General features: G+C 30.6%; 1 protein-coding gene across 3 annotated transcripts in view; it reads left to right on the top strand.

Moving 5' to 3' along the window:
- The first annotated feature begins 257 nt into the window (after positions 1-257).
- LOC126890769 (uncharacterized) overlaps positions 258-22,314 on the top strand; it is a 75,322-nt gene continuing 53,265 nt past the window's right edge. For 2 of the 3 annotated variants that reach the window (XM_050659954.1, XM_050659953.1), the window contains exon 1: positions 258-433. The gene's annotated coding sequence lies outside the window, so the exon portion shown is untranslated. Of the gene's footprint in view, positions 434-4,862; positions 4,989-22,314 lie in introns of those variants that run through there. The other variant, XM_050659955.1, reaches the window with a different exon arrangement.

Raw genomic sequence — 22,314 nt, 5'->3', positions numbered from 1 at the left:
CAATTAATTTAAACGTTCTAAAATGGACTGTTCAAAATGGCAGCTGACAAATAATTTATTTCAACCAACGTGATTTGAAATATTTGACTGAATAAACACAGAAGAACGAAGAAAACGTTTGAAAATATAAAATAATGAAACAAGTTGATTTTTATACATAATTTACAAGAGCATTAAACCTGATATCAATTTTAAAATATTTGTGGAGTGTAGCGAAAGATAAATTAATTAGCCGATAAGACGAGACTGATAACTGACTCGACTTACCGCAACCAGTTTATCACGCTGGTGTTGTTTTTGATATTAATATTTTATGGTTCTGTGTATAAACCTTTAAGCAAATTCATTCAAACAAACCAAAGAAATCTGCTAAATTAATATACTCTCCATATTTGTATCTGAGTTTCTTAGTGAAGTGTTTTTTTTTAATTAGGTAAGTAACAATAATAATGTGAGATACCTATTAATCTTTTATGACTACCGGCATAATATGTTTACACAACAATAAAAGCGATACACAGAGAGAGTTACTATAGGATTTAAGTAGATAAGATTGATAAGACAAGTAAGGCACCCTAGTGATTTTCAATCCTAAAAAGTAGAAGAAAACAAGACTGCTAATCATGAGAGCATTAATTTTATACATAATCTGTAGAAAAGTGATATGCTTACCTAACCTAATTTAATACTAGTACATACCATCTATTCTATTGTATACAAGAAATGGTAACAAAACAAGATTTTATTATAGTTATAATTTTAAGAAAAGAAGACAATTATTATTTATAAAAGTTTGTGTCATATTAATCCAGGGAAATAAGTTAGAAATAGACCATGTTCGGGACACTCTAAGATCCAGATAGCTGACTACTTTTTTTTAGTTATTGTAGACGTATAGGAAGAAAACCTACCTATTTCCTGCCTAGAGTTCCCGTCCGTTTTTTAACTATATTAACAAATTAGCGCAAAAATCGCCATTTCTTCGATTTTTTGCACCCCATTCAAAAGCTAAACAGTTGATATAAAACTACAAAATCTTATTTTTTATAACAATGAAAAACCTTTAAAGTGCAGATTTTTGAAAGCTAAAAAGTTAATTTGTTGCTACGCAAACTTTAAAACTTTTGCTACTTTAGAACTTTAGTGTTTCACCCAAAGTTGGGTATTAAGTATTAAGGTACTTAACAAACCCTGAAAATTTGAGTATTAATTAGTCCATTAATTAGTTTAAAAGTTATTCTATTTGTTAATCCCAGAGACCTTTATCTTACAATAACATAAGACAGAAAATAATGAAGATAGGGCAATTCTGCGTATGTCAAATGAAAGTAGAAAAGTGATATACCCTATTCCACGAACATACGCTTGTTTTGGATTACTTTGACAACGAATATTTTACTGTGCAAAATAAGAAGAACGAAAGTAAATTGCAAATTACATTGTTGTTTATTGGAATAATTATTAGCGCCATTTACTTTCGTACTTCTTATGTTGCACAGTAAAATATTCGTTGTCGAAATAATCCAAAACAGGCGTATATTCGTGGAATGGCCCATACTATCAAAATGTACTAAAAAAGATAAAAAAAATTATCTAATATAAACAAAAACCCTAATGCAAAATTATTGAGATTTTGTAGTTTATGTACATTTAGAATAACTTTAAAAATATTGTCCGTAGAAAAAATCATTTTACATATTCGAAAAGTTGGTATTTTACATGAATTTTTAAAAATGTAGTTCAATATGTGACTAGTCGTGGTAACTGAAGGGGGAGCTGGGAGCCGACAAATGCACGAGTTCAAAAACTAAAAAAGGCAACTTAAAACTATTATCATTTTCTATATCTCGGGATCTACTTAATATATTTTTTTCTTTTTTTAATTTGTTTGTAATTTTTCAATAAATTACAAATATGCAATTTGTCTATTTGTAATTTGATATTTATCAATTAACAAATAGTCTAATTTGTTTAAACAATTTAAAAAAAATAATTTATTCTCAAAAATCCATCTTTTTATTCATACTATCATTATTAATCATAGAAAAAATGAAGGTATACTTTAATAAATAAATTATCTTCAATAAATAATTATCCAATAAAAATAAATTATTTATTAAAGTGTACTTTAACTTTTTTATAATCATTAATGATACTGTGATTAAAAAAATAGGTTTTTGTAAGAAAATATTTTTGCAAGAATTGTTTAAACAAATTAGGCTAATTATTAATTAATAATTTTACAAACAAATTGCATATTTGTAATCTACGTAGAAATTACATAGGAACTAAAAAAGAAAGATCAAAATTCATTGAGTTGATCCGGAGATACAGAAAATTGTATTAGTTTGAAATTGCTTTTTCGGTATTTTAACTTAGTGGATTCATAGGTTCCCCCTAGTAACCGTTTGAACTACATTTTTGAAAAATCGTATAGGGTGCTGCGAATGTACAATGTATGTGCAATTTTTTTAGCAAAAAATACAAATTCCATTCTTTAAAATGGCATCAATTAAATTCTTTTATTATTATAAACAAATTAGCTGTGAATTAAAAAAAACACATGGCTAACTTTATCCCAAATGAACCTAGACTAATTTTTTTTATTTGAAAATTCGTGTTAAAATTCTAGCTTTTCGAATATATAAAGAGATTGTTCCTTCGGATAATATTTTTAAAGTTATTCTAAATGTTTATACTTAAACCGTTGATTGATAAATACGGAAAGATACGAAAGCCTATGCATTATTTTGTTGTCTTTAAAACCTGCCCGTATAGTGGCGCGCCTAGCTTAAATTTGTTGGAACTAGCTTTAGAGGGAAGTGTAAAATTCTCTTGACTCAAGGAACTAGCCAAGAACACGCGGTTATTTTACGTGGCCCGTATTCAAAATGTTAACGCAGCAGTCACTATCATATTAATCTGTATTATTTTTTTTGTTTTTGTTTCTGCAAAAATGTTGAAAATATAAATTCACTATAGAGTTTTTTTCACTAGTCTTGACCTCACAAGTAAATACTTTTCGAGTTATTTGCGAGTGAATATATTCATTTCTCAAAAAATAGTACGTTTTTAGACGGATTTTCGCAAATAACTAAAAAAGGAAGTATTTCACCAAAAAAACATTCACAGCAAAAATACAGCTTATCAAAAAGTGAAAAAAATGTTTTATATAAATATGACATATTATGAAGTCGTAGACCCAGTAAAAGCAGAGTTGTAGCTAATGAAAAGTAGGTTATTATTATTTGTCAAATTCAAAATTGAATATTTCTACATGAAACAACCAAAAAATTAAGAACTTTTCGGGGAAAACTCATCATAACTTTTTTAAAAAGTTTAAAAACAGCTTTATTTTTTTTTGAGTTTCTAGTATCAGAAGTAAACAAGTTGCGCACAAAATAAAGTTGATTCATTTTTTTGTAAAAAAAATCTAAAAATCACCTCCTAATTAGCATCTCAAATGAAATTAATCAGTAGCGCTTCATAAGTTACTTTACGTATGTATGCTTATTATAGAGGATCTGTAAGTTTCATCGGTTCAAAGTGCTTATTTTTAAAAGGCTGTAGTTAAAAGGGCTTCAATGAATCAGAGTATATGCAAATTCGGAACAGCCATATCTTAACCAATTTTTGTATTACAGAAAAACAAAATATTCAGAAAACCAAAACCTTTACACTTTGGGATATTTCGTATCACTGATAATTAGAAAGTTATTTAAAAAAAGGCATTTTTTTTTCAAAATAAAAAAAATACTGTAAAACTAAATTTACGATGAAACTTACAGATCATATGTATTATAAACAATACATAAGTAAAGTCACTTGTGAAGCGGTAACAATAATTTGATTTTATTCGTCTTGAGGGGCCAAACGAAAAAAACAAACTACTTTTTTTCTTTTTAAATCGTGTTCTGTTGTGATTTATAGCAAATTTATAGCAACTCTTTCGAAATAAAAAATGTCATGCAAGTTCCCTTTTAGAGGGTGATTTTCACGCTTTTTTAAAACTATCTTTTACAAAAAAAGGACCAACTTTATTTTCAGCGTAACCTGCTTACTTTAATGCTAGAAACTTTTTTAAAAACAAAAACAAAGCTTTTTTAAACACTTTAAAAAAGTTGCGATGAGTTTTCCCAGAAATGGGCTTTATTTTTTGGTTATTTCACGCTGAAATATTCGATTTGGAATTTGACGAATAAGAACTTACTTTTTTAGCTACAACTCTGCTTCTAATGAGTATAAAGACTTTATACAGACATTTTTTTAAATTTTTTATAAAGTATATTTTTATTGAATACTTTTTTCGATAAAATACTTACTTATTGTGTTATTTGCGTAACGTGTTTTTTTTGTTAAAAAACGAACATATTCACTCTCAAATAACTCGAAAAATATTAGCTTAGTGAAAAAATTCAATGAAACAAAACTTGCTACAATTAATCAGTTTATCCACTTGATAGATACTAGATAGTATTAGACTTATTGATATTATAGCTACCTAGCCTTATACAAAGTGGATTTAGAAAGTCCACATCTACATTAGACAACCTAGCGGATATTGAATCTGTAATTCATGGGTCATTTGGATGTGATAAAGTATGTTTGACTTATGGCTATCTTTTATTATATTTTATAACGCGTGCCATTTGGGGATTAGATATAAGAATTCTATTAAGTTGGTCAACTACAGGAAATATAAAATTTATTAGTAATTTCCTATATAGGGTAAAGGCACCAGTTGTTGGCCATGTGCTAGTTATTGGCCTACTAATATGTTTTAATTAGAATTAGGAAAATGTTGGTATTTTTTTAATTCTAACCACTTTTTTTTAAGTTTGGCAACATGTCTCCTAGAGTATGACACATCTAGTTTCAAGGTAATTATTACATTTTAGTCAGTATTCGATGTTGAACGAGACAGTGTTCTGTGCCGCTAGTTTTCAACCGAAATTTTGTTATTTACGTAGAGAAACTTGTGTTGGTCGGTAAGTACTATATACTGCAATTCACTTTCTACTTTATGTTTTATGTTTTTGTGAGAATATAGTGTATGTCCTGCTTCAAATTGCATAACGAATTTAACGTTATTTATTCAAATAACGTAAATTTTAAGGTGGCCAACTACTAATGCATGAAATTATCAATGTATCAGTTATTGGCCTAGATGGCCAATAACTGAAACATCAGATTTTGTAAGAATCTAGTGATTGACATACGTTAATAACTAGTGTTTTATGTGTGGCCAATAACTAATTATTATAAATTGTTTTAGAAAATATGCCAAAACGATCTAAAACTAAAAACAATTATAAAAAAAAGTATTCCGAAGACGATGTTAAAAAAGCTTTAGAGTTAATTAAAAATGGTATGAGTGAGCGAGAAGCCTCAAGAATTTTTAATATTCCCAGAGCCACTATAAGTTACCGGAAAAGTGAAAAATTTCATAACAAGATAACGCATGGACCAGATCCATTTCTTTCGAAGGATGAAGAGGAACAACTGAAACGCTGGATTTTTCATTGTCAAAATAGAGGATTTCCTGTTCGTGTTGACGACATTAAGGACTCCGTTAAATCATTTTTAGAGAGTAACCCTAGAGTTAATCCATTTGTTGAAAATAGACCAGGTAGAACATGGCTATCAGCATTTCTAAAGCGCAATCCCAACATTTCGCTAAGGACTTCAGAGGGAGTGACATCAGCAAGTTCAAACATTAACCAAAAAGATATTACCAAATGGTTTGACAACATAAAATCTTATCTAGATAAAAAAGGAACTTCAGACGTTCTTCAAGACCCAACAAGAATCTTTAATGGTGACGAGACATGCTTTTATTTATGTCCCAAAAATAAAAAGGTTTTGGCTATGAAGGGTTCCAGAAACGTCTATGAAATTGAGCATAACCCAACGGTTAACTTAACAGTTATGTTCACATTTTTTGCAATAGGCAATATTTTACCTCCTATGATAATTGATCCCCATAAAAGATTGCCAAATGATATATTAAGTGCTGTGCCAAATTCGTGGGGTATTGGTTTAACAGAAAATGGTTGGATGGACAACAAAAACTTTTATGAATATATTGGAAATATATTTAACCCTTATTTAGATCGCAATAATATTACACGTCCGGTGATACTTTTTGTTGATGGGTATAAAACCCATTTAACTGTACAGACAAGTCAACTTTGTACAGATTTGGAAATTACTTTAGTAGCTTTATATCCTAATGCCACGAGATTAATGTAACCAGCGGATGTGGCTGCATTTAAGCCTCTAAAAACTTTTTGGAACAAAGCTGTGCTTCAGTTTAGGAGAGACAACCCCCAAAAAGTCTTAACGAAAGTACAGTTTGCCTTTGTTTTAAAATCTGCTATAGATAGGTTAAATCCAGATGTTATCAGAAGTGGGTTTAGGGCATGCGGTATATTTCCTTGGAATTCTTCTGCTCTTGACTATTCAAAATGTCTTGGGAAAGAATTTGAAACTGAAGATAATCTGGATGAGCACAATGATTTACCAGCACTTATTGATCCAAATACAACAATTTCTTATAAACAATTTTGTGAAATAGTTGGCAATGATAAAATTAAACAGCTATCTCGAAATAATTGTAAAACTCAATCTGATGATTACCAAATATTGAAACAAATCTTTTCAGCATTTACAGAAAAATTCTCGGTAGAAATATCTACAAAGGACGAACAAGAAAAAATTTTAGAAGAAGTAGAATTTTTAGACACAAGTGAAGTAATTTTCGATATAAATGATATACCTGTAATAATAGATGATAATGAAATAGTAAACATTCCTGAAATGGAGAACGAAACCGTGATAGTACCCAAGAATGAAATTTTCAACATGCAAGGAATAGAAGAATATACAAATGAAGCTGAATCAAGTGTGACGAAAACGGTTAAAGAAGATCAAAAAACCAAAAAACCCGAGAAATCCCTTAACATTTCTGAAAATATATCTGTAAATGCTACAAATAAATCTATTGCGACTTACTTAATATGGCCAGATACTCCAGCACGAAAAGGAAAAAAGCAAACTCAAAAGCTTCCATTTGTTCTAACTTCATCAGATAGAAGAAAAATAGAAAAAGAAAAAATGGAAAAAAATTAGAAGAAGAGCGTAAAAAGGAACAGAGGAAACTTGAAAGAAAGGAAAAACAAAGTATTAAAGAAAAACAAAAGAAAATAAAAAGCTCGAATAACAAAAAACCCAAAAAGTTAGCTAAAACTTTTAACAAGTCTGAAGAGAAAAGTAGACAACCCATATAAATGACCTCAACCAAATTAAAATAGGGTGTAAAAGTTCACTTTTCTATTGAAAAATATCCATAAAAGACAAAAAAAAGCATTGAAAGTGTTTTCTCCTCTAAACCAGGAAAGTAGAAGTAACAATACTGCGGTTTTTGAGCCACCACTACCTGAATTTGTCAAAGTTCCTACACCAGAATTTCATTCTCACACAAAATCATCAAGCTCTGTAAATAACCAAGATAATCTTGACATTTTCAAGCATTCACCTAGACCAGAAGCGAATTTGAGATTATCTCCGAAAATATTTCTCGCCCACACTAAATCTCCAAGCTCTGAGAAAAAAATTGTACCCAAACGGGAATTATTTGATGATAATACAAATCAGTCCTCAACAAAAATTACAATTCTGTTATTATCAAATATTCCTTTACACTTCGAAAATCGAAACTTGGTATCAAACGTTCTTCCACGTTTTAAAAATACAAACTTGGTATCAAACATTCCATCACATTTTAAAAATCAAAAAGTCTCTAAAGATGTGTGTTATCTATGTGTACTAAATATTACAGAGTGTAAGGAAGGCATTAGATGCCAAATGTGTCTTACAACATATCATGTAACTTGCATAACAAGATTCTATGGCGACACAGATCAAGTATATATTTGCGAATCTTGTCAGATAAAAAATAAATAAGAATAAAAAATAAAATTTATTTTGACATACAGTAAAACCTGTGTTAACGGCCACCTGTAAAAACCGGCCACCTGAACTAGCCGGCCAGTTTCAAAGTTCCCCAAATCAAAATTTGTGTACTACAAAACCTGGTATTAGCGGCCACCTTGTTATATCGGCCAATAGTTCTGTCATTTTTAGTGACCGTTATTGACAGGTTTTACTGTATCTTTTTTTTTTGTGTCCACACTCATCACAAAATCCTTGCTTACCCAAACACCTACCTATCTACTTATTTTAACTTAAGAATTATTTGGTGACATATCACTTTAAAAAATGATGGCCAATCACTAACACATATGGTGTCAATAACTAGATCAGGGTGGCCAATAACTGGTTCATTTGCACGTTTACAAAAGAACACATATAAAATATTTTCAGACCTGAAAGATTAACATAATAAAATTTTACAATATGTAGAAATAATAATAAAATTCCATGATGTTAAAAATAGTTATAATAGGCCACAGTGACAAAACATTTCATAGATATATCAACGTGCTTTCCTTAAGAGGCCAATAACTGGTGCTTTTACCCTAGACGGAACTTATTCGAATAGATAATGTTCTTTTAGACTTAAAAATCCATTTAAACGACATTCCTCAATGGTCTACTCGTTGCACTTTTCCTTATTGCCATCAATGACATCGCTAAATCACTTAACCCACTAGTCATTTAGAAATTAGAGAATTGGTCAAACACTACTGGCCTAGAATTTTCTCCCACTAAAACGAAAACAAGATAGATAGATAGATAGATATTTATTGTTTTTAAAAACTACAGTTTTATAACAATGAGTTTAGTAAGTACAGAATATAACTAACAACTAGTCTAGAACATAAATAACTATTAAAAAATTTAAACAAAAGTTAAGCGCTATCACTAACTGAAATGGAGAACTTGGTTTTTTTAATAAACACCAATGAAGGAGAAACTGAAGTACAGAATATAACTAACAACTAGTCTAGAACATAAGTAACTATTAACAAATTTAAACAAAAGTTAATCGCTATTACTAACTGAAATGGAGACTTGTTTTCTTAAATAAACACCAATGAAGGAGAAACTGAAGCTTATTCATTTAAAACAAAAGATCTAAGTTTTATGATATTCCAAATATATATTGAAATTGCTTTCAGAGATATTATAGTTACATTATTAAGACAACCAATAAGGTCGGTGCAATTATTAAGGGGGGCCATATTAACCGGTTTCATTGAACTGTAAATGGGACATTCAAACAGTAAATGTTCAAGAGTTTCCAACTTGTTTGTGTTACAAATAGTACAGATTTCAGATGGTCGTATATGATATGTTATACCATTATAGGTAAATTTTAACACATGGCGATTAGATGTTCGAAGTTGCGCCATGGCACGAATGTATTTTATGGGAATTTGAAATTCCAGATATTTCTGTACTGAGGTATCTACGGATAAATGTTTGTAAATAGTTGAGAATGTTGACATGGAGACTGCTTGAATGTCTTCTTGATGAAGCATATCCATATACTTTTTTAACATGCTTTTCTTGTTTTTTAATAGCCAATCAGAGATGTTTTCATCCCAAGAAAATTCATAATCTAATATTTGAAAATATTGCTTAAACTGTGAAACCCAGTTGTATCTGTTCGTATTTATTGAATTATTTGCTGAAGAAATTTGAAGCTGACGCAGAAAACAAATAAGAGGAAGTCTTAAATCATGCATTTGCGATAGCTTGATAAGCCAATTTAAAGTTAGCTTGAAAATAGTAAAAGAAATTTTTACTCTTCCTGTCTCCAACCTAACAGCATAATCAGGTGTATTGATACTGAGATGTAAAAGTTTTTTAAAGAAAGTTATTTGTATTCTTTCTAACTGGTCAGCATATCTCATTCCCCAAACGGGCACACAGTTCATAACAAGGCTTTGAACTAGCGAATCGAAAAGTTGCACACGAGATGTCCAAGAATTCATTTTGGTTTTAGCCATTAAACCTATCACGTTACCAATTGCGTGTTTTGCTCTTTCCACTGTTGTATCGGCCATTGCTTTAAAAAGTGATGTTGTGGTTAGGGTGACTCCAAGATATACAAATTTGTTAACAACTTCTATTTTTTCATTCTTATATAGGAACTTAACGCCTTTATTGCCAATTTGACCGCTTCGGGCAAATGGAAGAATTTTGGTTTTGCCAACATTTACAGTTAGCTGGTTTTTGTCACTGTATTTTTCTAGATAACTTAAATTTTTACCGAGTTCAACTTCCGAGTCACAAAGAATGACCAAATCATCAGCATACAATAGCATTATTATTTGATTTTGGCTATCAATGGAGATACCTTGTGATCCTTGACTAATAAAAAACTGTTCTATATCCGCAATAAATAAACTAAATAATAGTGGACTCAAAGGTTCACCCTGTAAGACTCCTGTTGAAATATCAAATGGTCTTGTGTAGCCGTTTGGAGTTTTGATGTACATCCTAGCATTATCATAAATGTTTTTCAAAATGGCTATTATTTTAGAACTCACCCCAAGGCCAAATAGCTTTTGCCACAGCAAATGATGGATAATGGAGTCAAAAGCCCGCTTATAATCTACAAAGGCAGCGTACACTTTGCGTTTTTTCAGTCGTAGTTGCAGTTGTACAGCAGAAGTGAGGGTGAATACATTATCAATGCAACCCCTTGATCCCCTGAAACCCGACTGACATTCGGGAAGAACATTATTTACTTCAACCCAATCTCTGAGTCTGTTTAACAAAATATTAGTAAATATTTTTTCAACACAATTAAGTAAGGCAATACCTCTATAGTTTGCTGGATCATCTCTGTTGCCCTTTTTAAATATCATAGTAAAAATGACTTCACTCCAGTTATGCGGCGTAATGGTTGTTTCCAGTATTCTATTAAACATGCCCGTTAAATACAGTATCCAATTATTTGGAAGATTTTTAAAGAATTCATAAGAAATATGGTCAGTTCCAGGTGCTTTACGATTGGGACAGTTATTTAGGACTCTATATATTTCGTCACTGGTTATAATAGCGTCAAAAATGGGATGTCTTGCATCAAAAAAACGGGCATTATGATATAGTTTTGGGGGATATATATTCGAATAAAATTGCTCCCATACGTCTACATCGATAAAAGAAGTATTGTGATTTTTCCGAAATTTCCTAATCACTGACCAGAATGTTTTGGAGTCCCTGCTGTTTGCAAGTTGAGAATACAGGTTATGAAAATATATATGTTTTTTCTTTTTAATTATTTGTCTATAGGCTTTTTTTGATGTCAAAAAATTTGTTTTATAGGGGTCGCGGAAGTTATTTGATTTAGCTGTTTTGAGGCTTTGTTTCATGTTGTTTTTAGCTGAGGTACATTCATGATCAAACCATGGAGGACTTTGCCTGATACACGACGGGAAAGATTTTTCTTTACAAAGTTGTAATTGCGAAGCAGTTTCTTTAATTGCTGACATTAGATTATTGTATAGTTCCTGTGCATCAATATTTATAGAAAGAGACGTTTTATTCGAATGTTGCATAGAAATTTTATAGAAAAAGGCAAGGTCAGTATTCCATTGATATATAGCTTTTTTTTGTATAGGAAGTGCTTTTTTGAAACGACTTTCTCGAAAAAAGTCGGAAACGCAAGTTACCAGTATACCAAAGTGGTCAGAAGGGCTGTTATGGTTCATTACACATAAATCTTGGATAATAGGTATTGCACTGTTCTGGATAAATGCTAAGTCAATTACACTATTTCCAGCTTTGCTAATGTGAGTAAATTGTGCCGGTGTATCAGACTCAGTCCTCCCATTAAGTAGACAGAAAGAGTTGGTGTTCATGAAGTCAATAAATCTAAAACGAAAACAATAATCTTCAGTAAAACTCCAAAGAAGCACATTATACTACCAAAAATCTACCTAAAGAATTTCTTCTTCTACTTTTTCTTTTATATAGGCAGTACTGCCTGTTTTTCTTCAACGGTGCCTTTTATTCTGTCCCTAAATTGTCATTCCATCTTTTCCTTGGGCGTCCTATACTTCTTCGGCCTAACGGTGACTTGTCCCTGGCTATTCTTACTATCCTTGATTCAGACATCCTGCTTATGTGTTGATTCCACTCTTCTTTTCTGTTCTTTACCCAGGTATTTATATTGTCTACCCCACATATGCATCTGATTTCCTCACTTCTTACCCTGTCCCGTAGTCCTTTTCCAGCAATCCTTCTTAAGATCTTCATTTTGTTGGTATCCAGACGTCTTTGTATTTTGCTTGCATCTGGTCTTGTTTCGGCAGTGTAAGTCATAACTTGTCTAATAACTTCAGTCAAATGACTTATTTATTCGGTGCTTTGTTTCCACTCTAAGGTATTTGTTTTTCCAAATTGTGTCGTTTAGGCATCCGGCCGTTCTACTGGCTTTAATTATTAGTCTTAAACCTCTTCTTTGATATTATTGTCGGCTGATAGATTAATTCCCAGGTATTTACTTTTATTGTCTAAGTCCAATTTGCATCTTATTGGTTCTTTGGATATAACTAAGCTTTTTGTTTTTTGGGCTGATATTTTCATATTCATTTCTTTTACGTTAATGTTGAATTCGTGCAGTAATCTTTGTAGGTCGTCTTCGCACTCTGCTACTAACACGGTGTCATCAGCGTAACAGAGTATTTTTATCTCTTTATCGCCCATTTTTTACCCTCTTTTTTTCTTCACTTGTTTTATTATTGCATCCAGCGTTATGTTAAACAGTAGAGGGCTTAGTGAATCTCCTTGCTTGATTCCTGTGTTTGCTTCTATATGGGTTCTGTTATTATTCCATTGACTTTCATTTCTATTTTATTTCGTACATAAATGTTTTCTATCAGTTTTATAATATCCAGTGGTAAATTTTTGTCATATAGTAGGTGTATCACGTCTTTTAATTGTATTCTCTCAAACGCTTTCTCTAGGTATATAAAACAGAAAAACCCTCGCTTGTTATACTCTAATGATTTCTCCGCTATTTGTCTTATCACAAAAACTGCATCGTTATGATCTTCCCCTTCTAAATCCTTGTTGTTCAACCGATATATTTTTATGCACGCCATTATTTTCTTCATCTGTATTTTTGTTGGGAGTTTCAGTATAGTGCTCCGTAAATTTATCCCTCTATAATTACTGGGGTCTGCCCTATCACTTTTCTTAAATAACGCTATCATCTGAGTGGTACTCCATTCTTCTGGAATTCTTTCTGTATTTATTATTTTACTTATCAGGATATTCAGTTCTTTGTGAAGTCTCTCTCCTCCGTATTTTAAAAGTTCATTAGCTATTCCATCTTTCCCTGGTGCTTTTCGATTTTTCATCTCTTTTAAGGTCGCGTCCCACCATCAAATAATTTGATCAAACTGGTTTGAGCAAACTGAAAGTGACAGTTAGTGACGTCACATCCTGATTGTTCATTGTGGATAATAATGAAAAATTTTAATTTTAAATAAAGTACAAACAAGTTAGACAACTCAATACAAAAAATTTGATCAAACTAGACTGATAGTGAGAGCACAGATTTTTAGAATTTCAAAAAAACTGCAACTGTGACGTCACTTTGACGTACTTCCGGAGTTTGCTCAAACTGTTTGATCAAATTATTTGATGGTGAGACACGGCCTTTAAGGCGTTCGTTATATCTTCCTCTTTAATTTCTGTTTGCTCATCCGATTCTAATCCTAGTTTTCCAGTTCTTCATGATTAGCTGTTTGATACAGGTTTTCTAGGTAAGTTGTCCATGTATATGTATCAATATATTTTACTTCTATCAATTCCTTCATCTCTGCTGTTTGACCTCTTATCATTTTCCACATTTCCTTTTGCATCCCGTATAAGTCGTGCTCCATCTCTTTTGAAAATGCTTACCAATGTTCTGTTTTCTTCCTTCTTACTATTGAGTTTAACTCATTTCAAACTCTTTTATAATCTGCACATATGTTTGTCTCGTTCTTTTGAATTTGTATTCTAACTAGATTTTCTTTTTTTCTTGGCATTTTATTTCACAGATCCATGGGGTGTTCTCCTTTTCTGTCGTATATGTTTACTTATCTTACGTTCTCCAAGTGCGTCCGTTGCTGCCATTTTGATATTATCTCTAATCTTCCTCCAACTTTCTTCTATGTCTTCATCTGGTGTTATGTAGTTTTCGTTCAGTACTTTTTGCAGTCTTCTCTGGTATAGATCTCGTGTTGACAAGTCTTGTAGCTGTTCTACTCTTATTCTTGTCTCACATTCAATAGGGTCTTTTTTCCTGTTTTTTTGTAGATGTATTTTGATTTTTTCAAGTACTAGGTTGTGATCACTTCCGATATTAGCTTCACTTAAACATCTTATGTCTAGTACTTGAGAATGATGGATGTTTCTGTTTGTCAATAATCAATATCGGATCTGTGTGCTCTTGTATTTTTGAATGTATATTTTTCTTGATCTATTTGTGTCTGAAGAACGTATTGTTTATTCGAAATTCGTTCTGAGAGCAAAAGTTAATAAGTAGTTCCTAAAGAGTTTACAATAAATTATTCAGAATTGATTAATTTCTTGGGAATAAAACTGGATAATCGTCTATCTTGGTAAGACATTATACACTCACTCCGACTGTCAGCTCAAACGGGCTCAACTTAATGAAAAATATCTCTCATAAACAATGGGATGTCGACGTCCCAACTCTTATGACTGTTCACTGAAATTTGGGTTTCAACCTGAGATACAGTCGGAAAAATGAAAGAATACCCATGAACGAACGTATAAAACACGCTGTATTTTCCTGTCACCATGTCGCAAAGAAAATTACCCAGCGCAAGTACATGTAATAATAATTACTACATGTACCTGTGCTGGCCAATTTTTTGTGTGACACGGTGACAGGAAAATACAGCGTGTTTTTATGTTTGTTCATGGGTATTCTCTCATTTTTCTACTGTACAATACGCTAAAGTGTTACGTTTGGCTTGTTCTCTTGTATGTAATGAAAGCAGGGATAATAAAGGCCAGCTCCACTAACAAACTTGAAGTCTTTGAAATGAGGTGCCTGCACCGAATGCTTAAAATATCATGGACATACTTAGGGACATATTGCGAGGAGAACGATATACTTGTCGGCAACTGGAACTCGAAGGAAATATAGAGGGTAAGAGAGGTTTAGAAAAAGATGTCATAGCTGGGTAATATTCGCCAAATGATATTAATGAAATTACTCTTAACAGAATAATGTGATCGTGACTATCTAATCTAATATCTCACCTGACAATACAATGCACGGTGGACGCCTACGCATAAATACACGACACCTTTAAGAAGTAAAGGTAATAATAAATAATTCAATAATTATACTTAGTCACTATTTTCCCCCTGACTCGGAAAATATCGACGTCACGAAAAAACTTGGAAGAAATTGTTGGAAATCGCGATTGCAACAATTCGCAAAATTAAATTCCAACAGAGGGCGCTCAAAATTTCAAAGATGGACAACAAATCTAGGAAAACAATTCATTTTGTCATTTGAATTCACAGTTCTAAAACGTTAAATTAATATCATTTACAGGAGTGTTTTGCCAAAGTAACCACTAAGTTTTGCAACTAAGACATCTTATAAGTTAAAGACGACTCAAAATTATGTTTAATCTGTATGCATTCATTAAAATTTGATGGTAACTACTGATTTGTTTTTACCTTTTATTCATAAAAATATCTGGAACCCCCATAGTCACACAGCGTTCTAAAAATTATTAATCTATCTTAGGATTTTTAATTTTGTATTTAATTTAATTAATAGGTGCATTACAGTTTATTTTACACCAACAGATAACAATTTTTAATTAAATAAAAACTGGAAACTTGGAAACTAAGTAGGTGAATTTATTTTATAATAATTATGTTCTGGAAATTACGAGGTGGTCAGGATATTTTCCATAACAATGTACATTCTATGTACAGAATATAATATACTACATTTTATTTATTTATTTAATTTTGCAGTCGCTTAAACATTAAAAAATACTACGTTTAATCCAAACGTTAAATTAACAAAATGTGTGATTTGGCATTGGTTAATTTAGGTCATTACGTCGAGTATAATAGGGATGAATACTGAGGAACACTGCAATAGTTTTTTTAAGCCGAAATTATTGTTAATTACAACATAAACTGATCGCAAATATGTACACAAATTAATGGCAAAGTCAATGTTTTCCTTGAGTTGATGCTTTTCCAATTTGCCACCAGGCGTCGCCCACTTTGCGGTTCCTCGCCAATTCATGAGTCCTTACCATTTTTCTCTCGAAGAGTTTAAAGTGGCCGAGCGGGTTACTCGGTCAATTTCATTTAAGTAAATACGTTTGCAATATCTCCAAACAAAATATACAATTATCAGAAGAGACTATAATTAACGAAAATAACTACCTATTTTTTATCGAGATTATGAGGCAAATAAGAAATGTACAATATCTTAAATCACCCAGTGAGTATTTTTCTCGTTAAATAAATTTTTTATTAAATAAATTATATTACTATATATATTATATAAAATTATTAAATAAACTTTAGAATATTTAATGATTTGTTTCAAGAATTCAAATTAGAACACAAATTACAACTACAAAATTATTCTTGCTAATTTAAAAACGAGTTTAGAAAGTAATACATAGGTACACTCCAATAATTATGTTAAAGATTGCCATTGTTGTCGTTGAATGAGAACTCAAATTTAAATGCATCAAAAGAATTAAATAATTTTTATTATAATCCGATCGACCCAACCTACCCCACATTCCTATAACCAAAGCTACCTGAATACGTCTCATCGTTGTCTCAGGTAAATTCAATCTCGCACCTAGAAAGCTGCTAACGCCATCTATTTCTAAAACCACTGGTGTCGTACATAAACGCTCATTTAGTTTCGTATCTTCCAGTATATTTATCAGTCAACGCTTAAACTACAAAAAAAATTTGGCATTAGAACTTTTGATTATATTAATTATTTTTTTTCCACTTTCATTTGGAATACTCACAATTGCCCTATGTTCATTATTTTCTGTCTTATGTTATTGCAAAATAAAGGTCTCTGGGAAAAACAAATAGAATAACTTTTAAACCAATTAATGGATGGGTCTCAAGTTTTAAGGGTTTGTTAAGTACCAAAATACAAAAGTTTTGGTGAAACCCTTAAATTCTAAGTTAAATTTATTACAACTCATTCACAAATATCGATTCTCATTTATTTTACAATTTGCGAAGCAACACATTGCCTTTTAATACTTAAAAATCGGTATTTTGGAGCTTTTTCAATGTTTTAAAAAATCAAATTTTGTAATTTTATGTCAACTATTTAGCTTTTAAATGGGGTGCAAAAAATCGAAAAAATCGCGATTTTTACACTAAATTGTTAATAATTAAAAACGGACGCGAACTCTAGGCAGGAAACAGGTAGGTTTTCTTTCTATAGGTAGGTCTACAATAACTAAAAAATTAGTCAGCTACCTGGATCTTTGAGTGTCCCGAGAAAATCCTTATTTCTCTGGACTATATGAATATTGACCAATATCTATAAAAATGTAATATACAGTCGGAAAAATGAAAGAATACCCATGAACGAACATATAAAACACGCTGTATTTTCCTGTCACCGTGTCACACAAAAAATTGGCAAGCGCAAGTACATGTAATAATTATTATTACATGTACTTGCGCTGGGCAATTTTCTTTGTGACACGGTGACAGGAAAATACAGCGTGTTTTATATGTTCGTTCATGGGTATTCTTTCATTTTTCCGATTGTACACTTATACACATGCGGTAAGGAAACAAATGGTTTCCGTTGAAATTTTGAATGATTTGCATATTATGCGAGTTTATTTTGAATGAAGTAAAAGATAGATACACTCGCAATTATTTATTGTTGCGCTCTACTCCTACGACCGATTTCGCTCTCTAAAATTTGCAGAGCATCATCGGGTCAATAGACAAGGGTAATAAGCTAGAAATAGACCATGTTCGGGACACTCGAAGATCCAGGTACCTGACTATGTACTTTTTTAGTTATTGTATACCTATAGGATGAAAATCTACCTGTTTCCTGCCTAGAGTTCGCATCCGTTTTTTAATTATTAACAATTTAGTGCAAAAATCGTGATTTTTTTCTATTTTTGCACCCCATTTAAAAGCTAAATAGTTGACATAAAATTATAAAATTTAATTTTTTAAAACATTAAAAAACCTTCAAAATGCCGACTTTTGAAAGTTAAAAAGTTAATTTGTTGCTACGCAAACTGCAAAATAAGTAAAAATCGTTATTTGTTAAAAACTTTTACAAAAACTACCTTAGAACTTTAGTGTTTCACCCGAAGTTGGGTATGGTGATATTTAACAAACCCTCAAAATTTGAGACCGATCCCTTAAGTAGCTTAAAAGTAATTCTAATTGTTTATCCCAGAGACCATTACTTTGCAATAACATAAGACAGAAAATAATAAAGATAGGGCAATTCTGAGTATGCCAAATGAAAGTACAAAACTAATACTATCAAAATGTACTAAGAAACGATAAAAAGATTATCTAATATAGTCAAAAATCCTAATGCCAAATTTGTGAAATTTTGTAGTTTAAAGACATTTAGAATAACTTTAAAAATATTGTCTGTAGAAAAAGTCATTTTACATATTAGAAAAGCTGGTATTATACACGAATTTTTAAAAATATAGTTTAATTATTGACTAGTCGTGGTAAGTGAAGGGGGAGCTGGGAGCCGACAAATGCACGAGTTCAAAGACTGTAAAAAGCAACTTAAAACTACTATCATTTTCTATATCTGGGGATCTATTGAATATACTTTGATCGTTCTTTTTTTTTAAAATGTATGTAATTTTTCTGTACATTACAAATATGCAATTTGTCTAGACATTTATTAATTAATAAACAGTCTAATTTGTTTAAACAATCTTTGAAAAAATATTTTTTTCCCAAAAATCCATGATTCTAATAATAATATCCCTATTAGTCATAGAAAAAGTTAAGGTATACTTTAATAAATAAATTATCTTTAATAAATAATTATCTAATAAAAATCATTTATTTATTAAACTGTACTTTAACTTTTTCTGTGATCATTAATGATACCATGATTAAAAAAATAGATTTTTGTAAAAAAATATCTTTTCAAGAATTGTTTAAACAAATTAAAAGACTGTTTATTAATTAATACATTTATAAACAAATTGCATATTTGTAATGTACGTAAAAATTACATACAAACTAAAAACAGGAAAGATCAAAATCCATTGAGTTGATTCGGAGATACAGCAAATTATATTCGTTTTAAATTGCTTTTTCGGTATTTTAACTCGCTGGATTTGTAGATTCCCTTAGTAATCGTTTGCACTACATTTTTGAAAAATCGTAGAGGGTGCTGTGAAGGTATAATGTTTGTGCAAATTTTTTAAGAAAAAATACAAATCCCCTTCTTTAAAATGGCATTAATGAGATTCCTTAATTATTATATACAAATTAGCTGCGAATTAAAAAAAAGACATTTGGCTAACTTTGTCCCAAATGAGCCCAGGCTAAATTTTTTTAATTGAAAATTCTTGTTAAAATACTATCTTTTCGAATAAATAAAAATATTGTTTCTACGGACCACATTTTTAAAGTTATTTAAAAATTGGCATTAGGATTTTTGACTATGTTAATTATTTTTTTATCTTTTTTTAATACATTTTGATACTATCACTCTTCTAATTGCACTATCTTTATTATTTTCTGTCTTATCTTATTGCAAAATAAAGGTCTCTGGGATAAACAAATAAAATAACTCTTAAACTAATTAATGGATCGGTCTCAAATTTTGAGGGTTTGTAAGTACCCCCATGTCCAACTTTGGGTGAATCACTAAAGTTCTAAGGTAGTTTTAGTAAAAGTTATTAACAAATAACGATTTTCACTTATTTTGCAGTTTGCGTAGCAACAAATTAACTTTCAAAAATTGGCATTTTGAAAGTTTTTCAATGTTCTAAAAAACTGAACTTTGTAATTTTATGTCAACTATTTAGTTTTTGAATGGAGTGCAAAAAATCTAAAAAATCGCGTATTTTTGCACTAAATTGTTAATAATTAAAAAACGGACGCGAACTCTATGCAGGAAACAGGTAGGTTTTCTTCCTTTAGGTCTACAATAACTAAAAAAGTAATCAGATATCTGGATCTTTGAGTATCCAGAGAAAATCCTTATTACCCTGGACTACAACAGTTACAAGTAAACTAAATGCTACAAATAAAACAACAGAGTTAGAACATTGTCTGGTTGTTATCAAAAACTACAAGATCAAGCGATTATTTAAATGTGGTCGTTTGCCAAAAGATGATATGTCCAGTGTACTGTGAAATGTTGTTTACCTTCCATTTTTAAATTAGGATATGTCCACAAGACTAAATCAACGTTTGTCAAAAGCTGATATGTACCCTTGTCAGTTGTAAGTCATAAAATATTGCGCATGCCAAAAGCAGATATAATATGTACACTTGAAGTGGATTTATCAGCCTTTGTCAGAAATATTTTTCTATATTTCTTGAACTTATCTTCTTTCTTTAGGAGCAGTATTTTCTAATTTTCTATAAAGATTTTGTTTTAAAAATGTTTAACTCTATTATGTTGGCAATATTTTTGTTATTTAGGAAGGTTACATTATAATATTGATTTAGAAGAAGTATAAACGGATACTGAGTACTACATAAACCTAAAAACTCACTGAAAGTACATAGGGCTACCTTTTATATAAAGGGTGTTTCTAAATAAGTGTGACAAACTTTAGGAGGTAATTAATTGTACATGAAAACTTATGACAGTTTGCAAATGATTCGTTTACGAGATACAGGGTGTTAAAATTTTTTTACGCTAGAAGAAAAACAATATGACCATATTTTAATGATAATATATAACCAATTTGTATAATCCAACTAATACAATAAGTGGATTAAAGGAACTTATTCAAAATAAAACTATGTCGACCTAGTGTAGTTCACTTCCGAGGTCCAGAGTTGTTTATTGCAATTTGCATAAAAATTTTTATATTTTTTCATATTTAACCCGGCACCTGCCACGTGGGGTGGTACCAGCATCCCATAACACATTTTTATCAAATATTTGGTATTTCAGGTTTGGTAACCGAGCTATGCGTCATAGTAGCTTTCTATAATATTATATAGCATATATGTGTTAGTGTTTGAAGTGGTTATTTAGTGTCATTCTGAACTTATAGCTCTAAAGTCGAATTGGGGTGTCATCATCTGGCACTTTAAGTTTTAAATTTTTTTTAGTATTTTTGATAAACAGGTCAAATTTACATTTTTTATTGAAATAACTGATTTAAATTATTAATATAGACTCTATGCTCACTAAATCTTAATTTTTTTAGATATTTTACTTGACTTCATTTATTATGGCATGGTACTTGCTAATTTGGTTATAACACCTTTTTCATTTTATTTTGTAACTTTTATAACATATTAGTGGCTAATAAGTTAATAAAATATGTTTATTTATATTCTTGTGTTACTCAACACATTATTTTGTTTTCTAAACAAGTAGATCATATAAATTTTTTAAGGGGTGCTGTGAGCACCCCACCTGGCAGTTGACGCCTTGCAAAGCCACGTGGCAGGTGCCGGGTTAATAGAAATTATTCCGCAGTATCTAATATTTTACCGAATATTAATTTGGATAATAAATATAAAAACAAAGTAGTAAATGAAACGAATATTAAATAATATATGAACATAACTCTAACTCATTGAATAAATTTATACAGTATGGTGAAATGTTTGGAATAAATTCGTCATCTCGTAATCCGGCGAAGGAAAAATTCCGAAAGAGGTCGATTTTTATTTATAAATTAAGATTTATACTAGTGACGTCATTCATCTGGGTGTGAAAATTTATACAGTATGGTGCAAATGTTTGAAATAAATTCGTCATTTCGTAATCCGGCGAAGGAAAAATTCGGAAACAGGTCGATTTTATTTATAAATTAAGATTTATATTTTTAAAAATTTAAAATTTTGAAAATTTTAAATTTTAATTTTAATTTAAAATTTAAAATTTTTGATTTTAATTTAAAATTTAAATCGGAAACCATAAGCAAGATTTTGTTAGTTGGAACAATGTCGGGAAGGAAAAAGTTCATGAAAGCATCATTTATAAACCTAACCATTGTTACATGGTTAACTGTGTCAAGCTGTTTACAGCCAAAAATATGTCAAAATATTCCAAAATATGTTAAAAATATGCCAAAATATGTCAAACGGTCG

This window comes from Diabrotica virgifera, chromosome 8, assembly GCF_917563875.1.
Source record: "Diabrotica virgifera virgifera chromosome 8, PGI_DIABVI_V3a".
NCBI classification, from domain to species: Eukaryota; Metazoa; Arthropoda; class Insecta; order Coleoptera; family Chrysomelidae; genus Diabrotica; species Diabrotica virgifera.
Note: the sequence above shows the minus strand (reverse complement) of the source record. Positions and strands in the feature narration are given on the sequence as shown.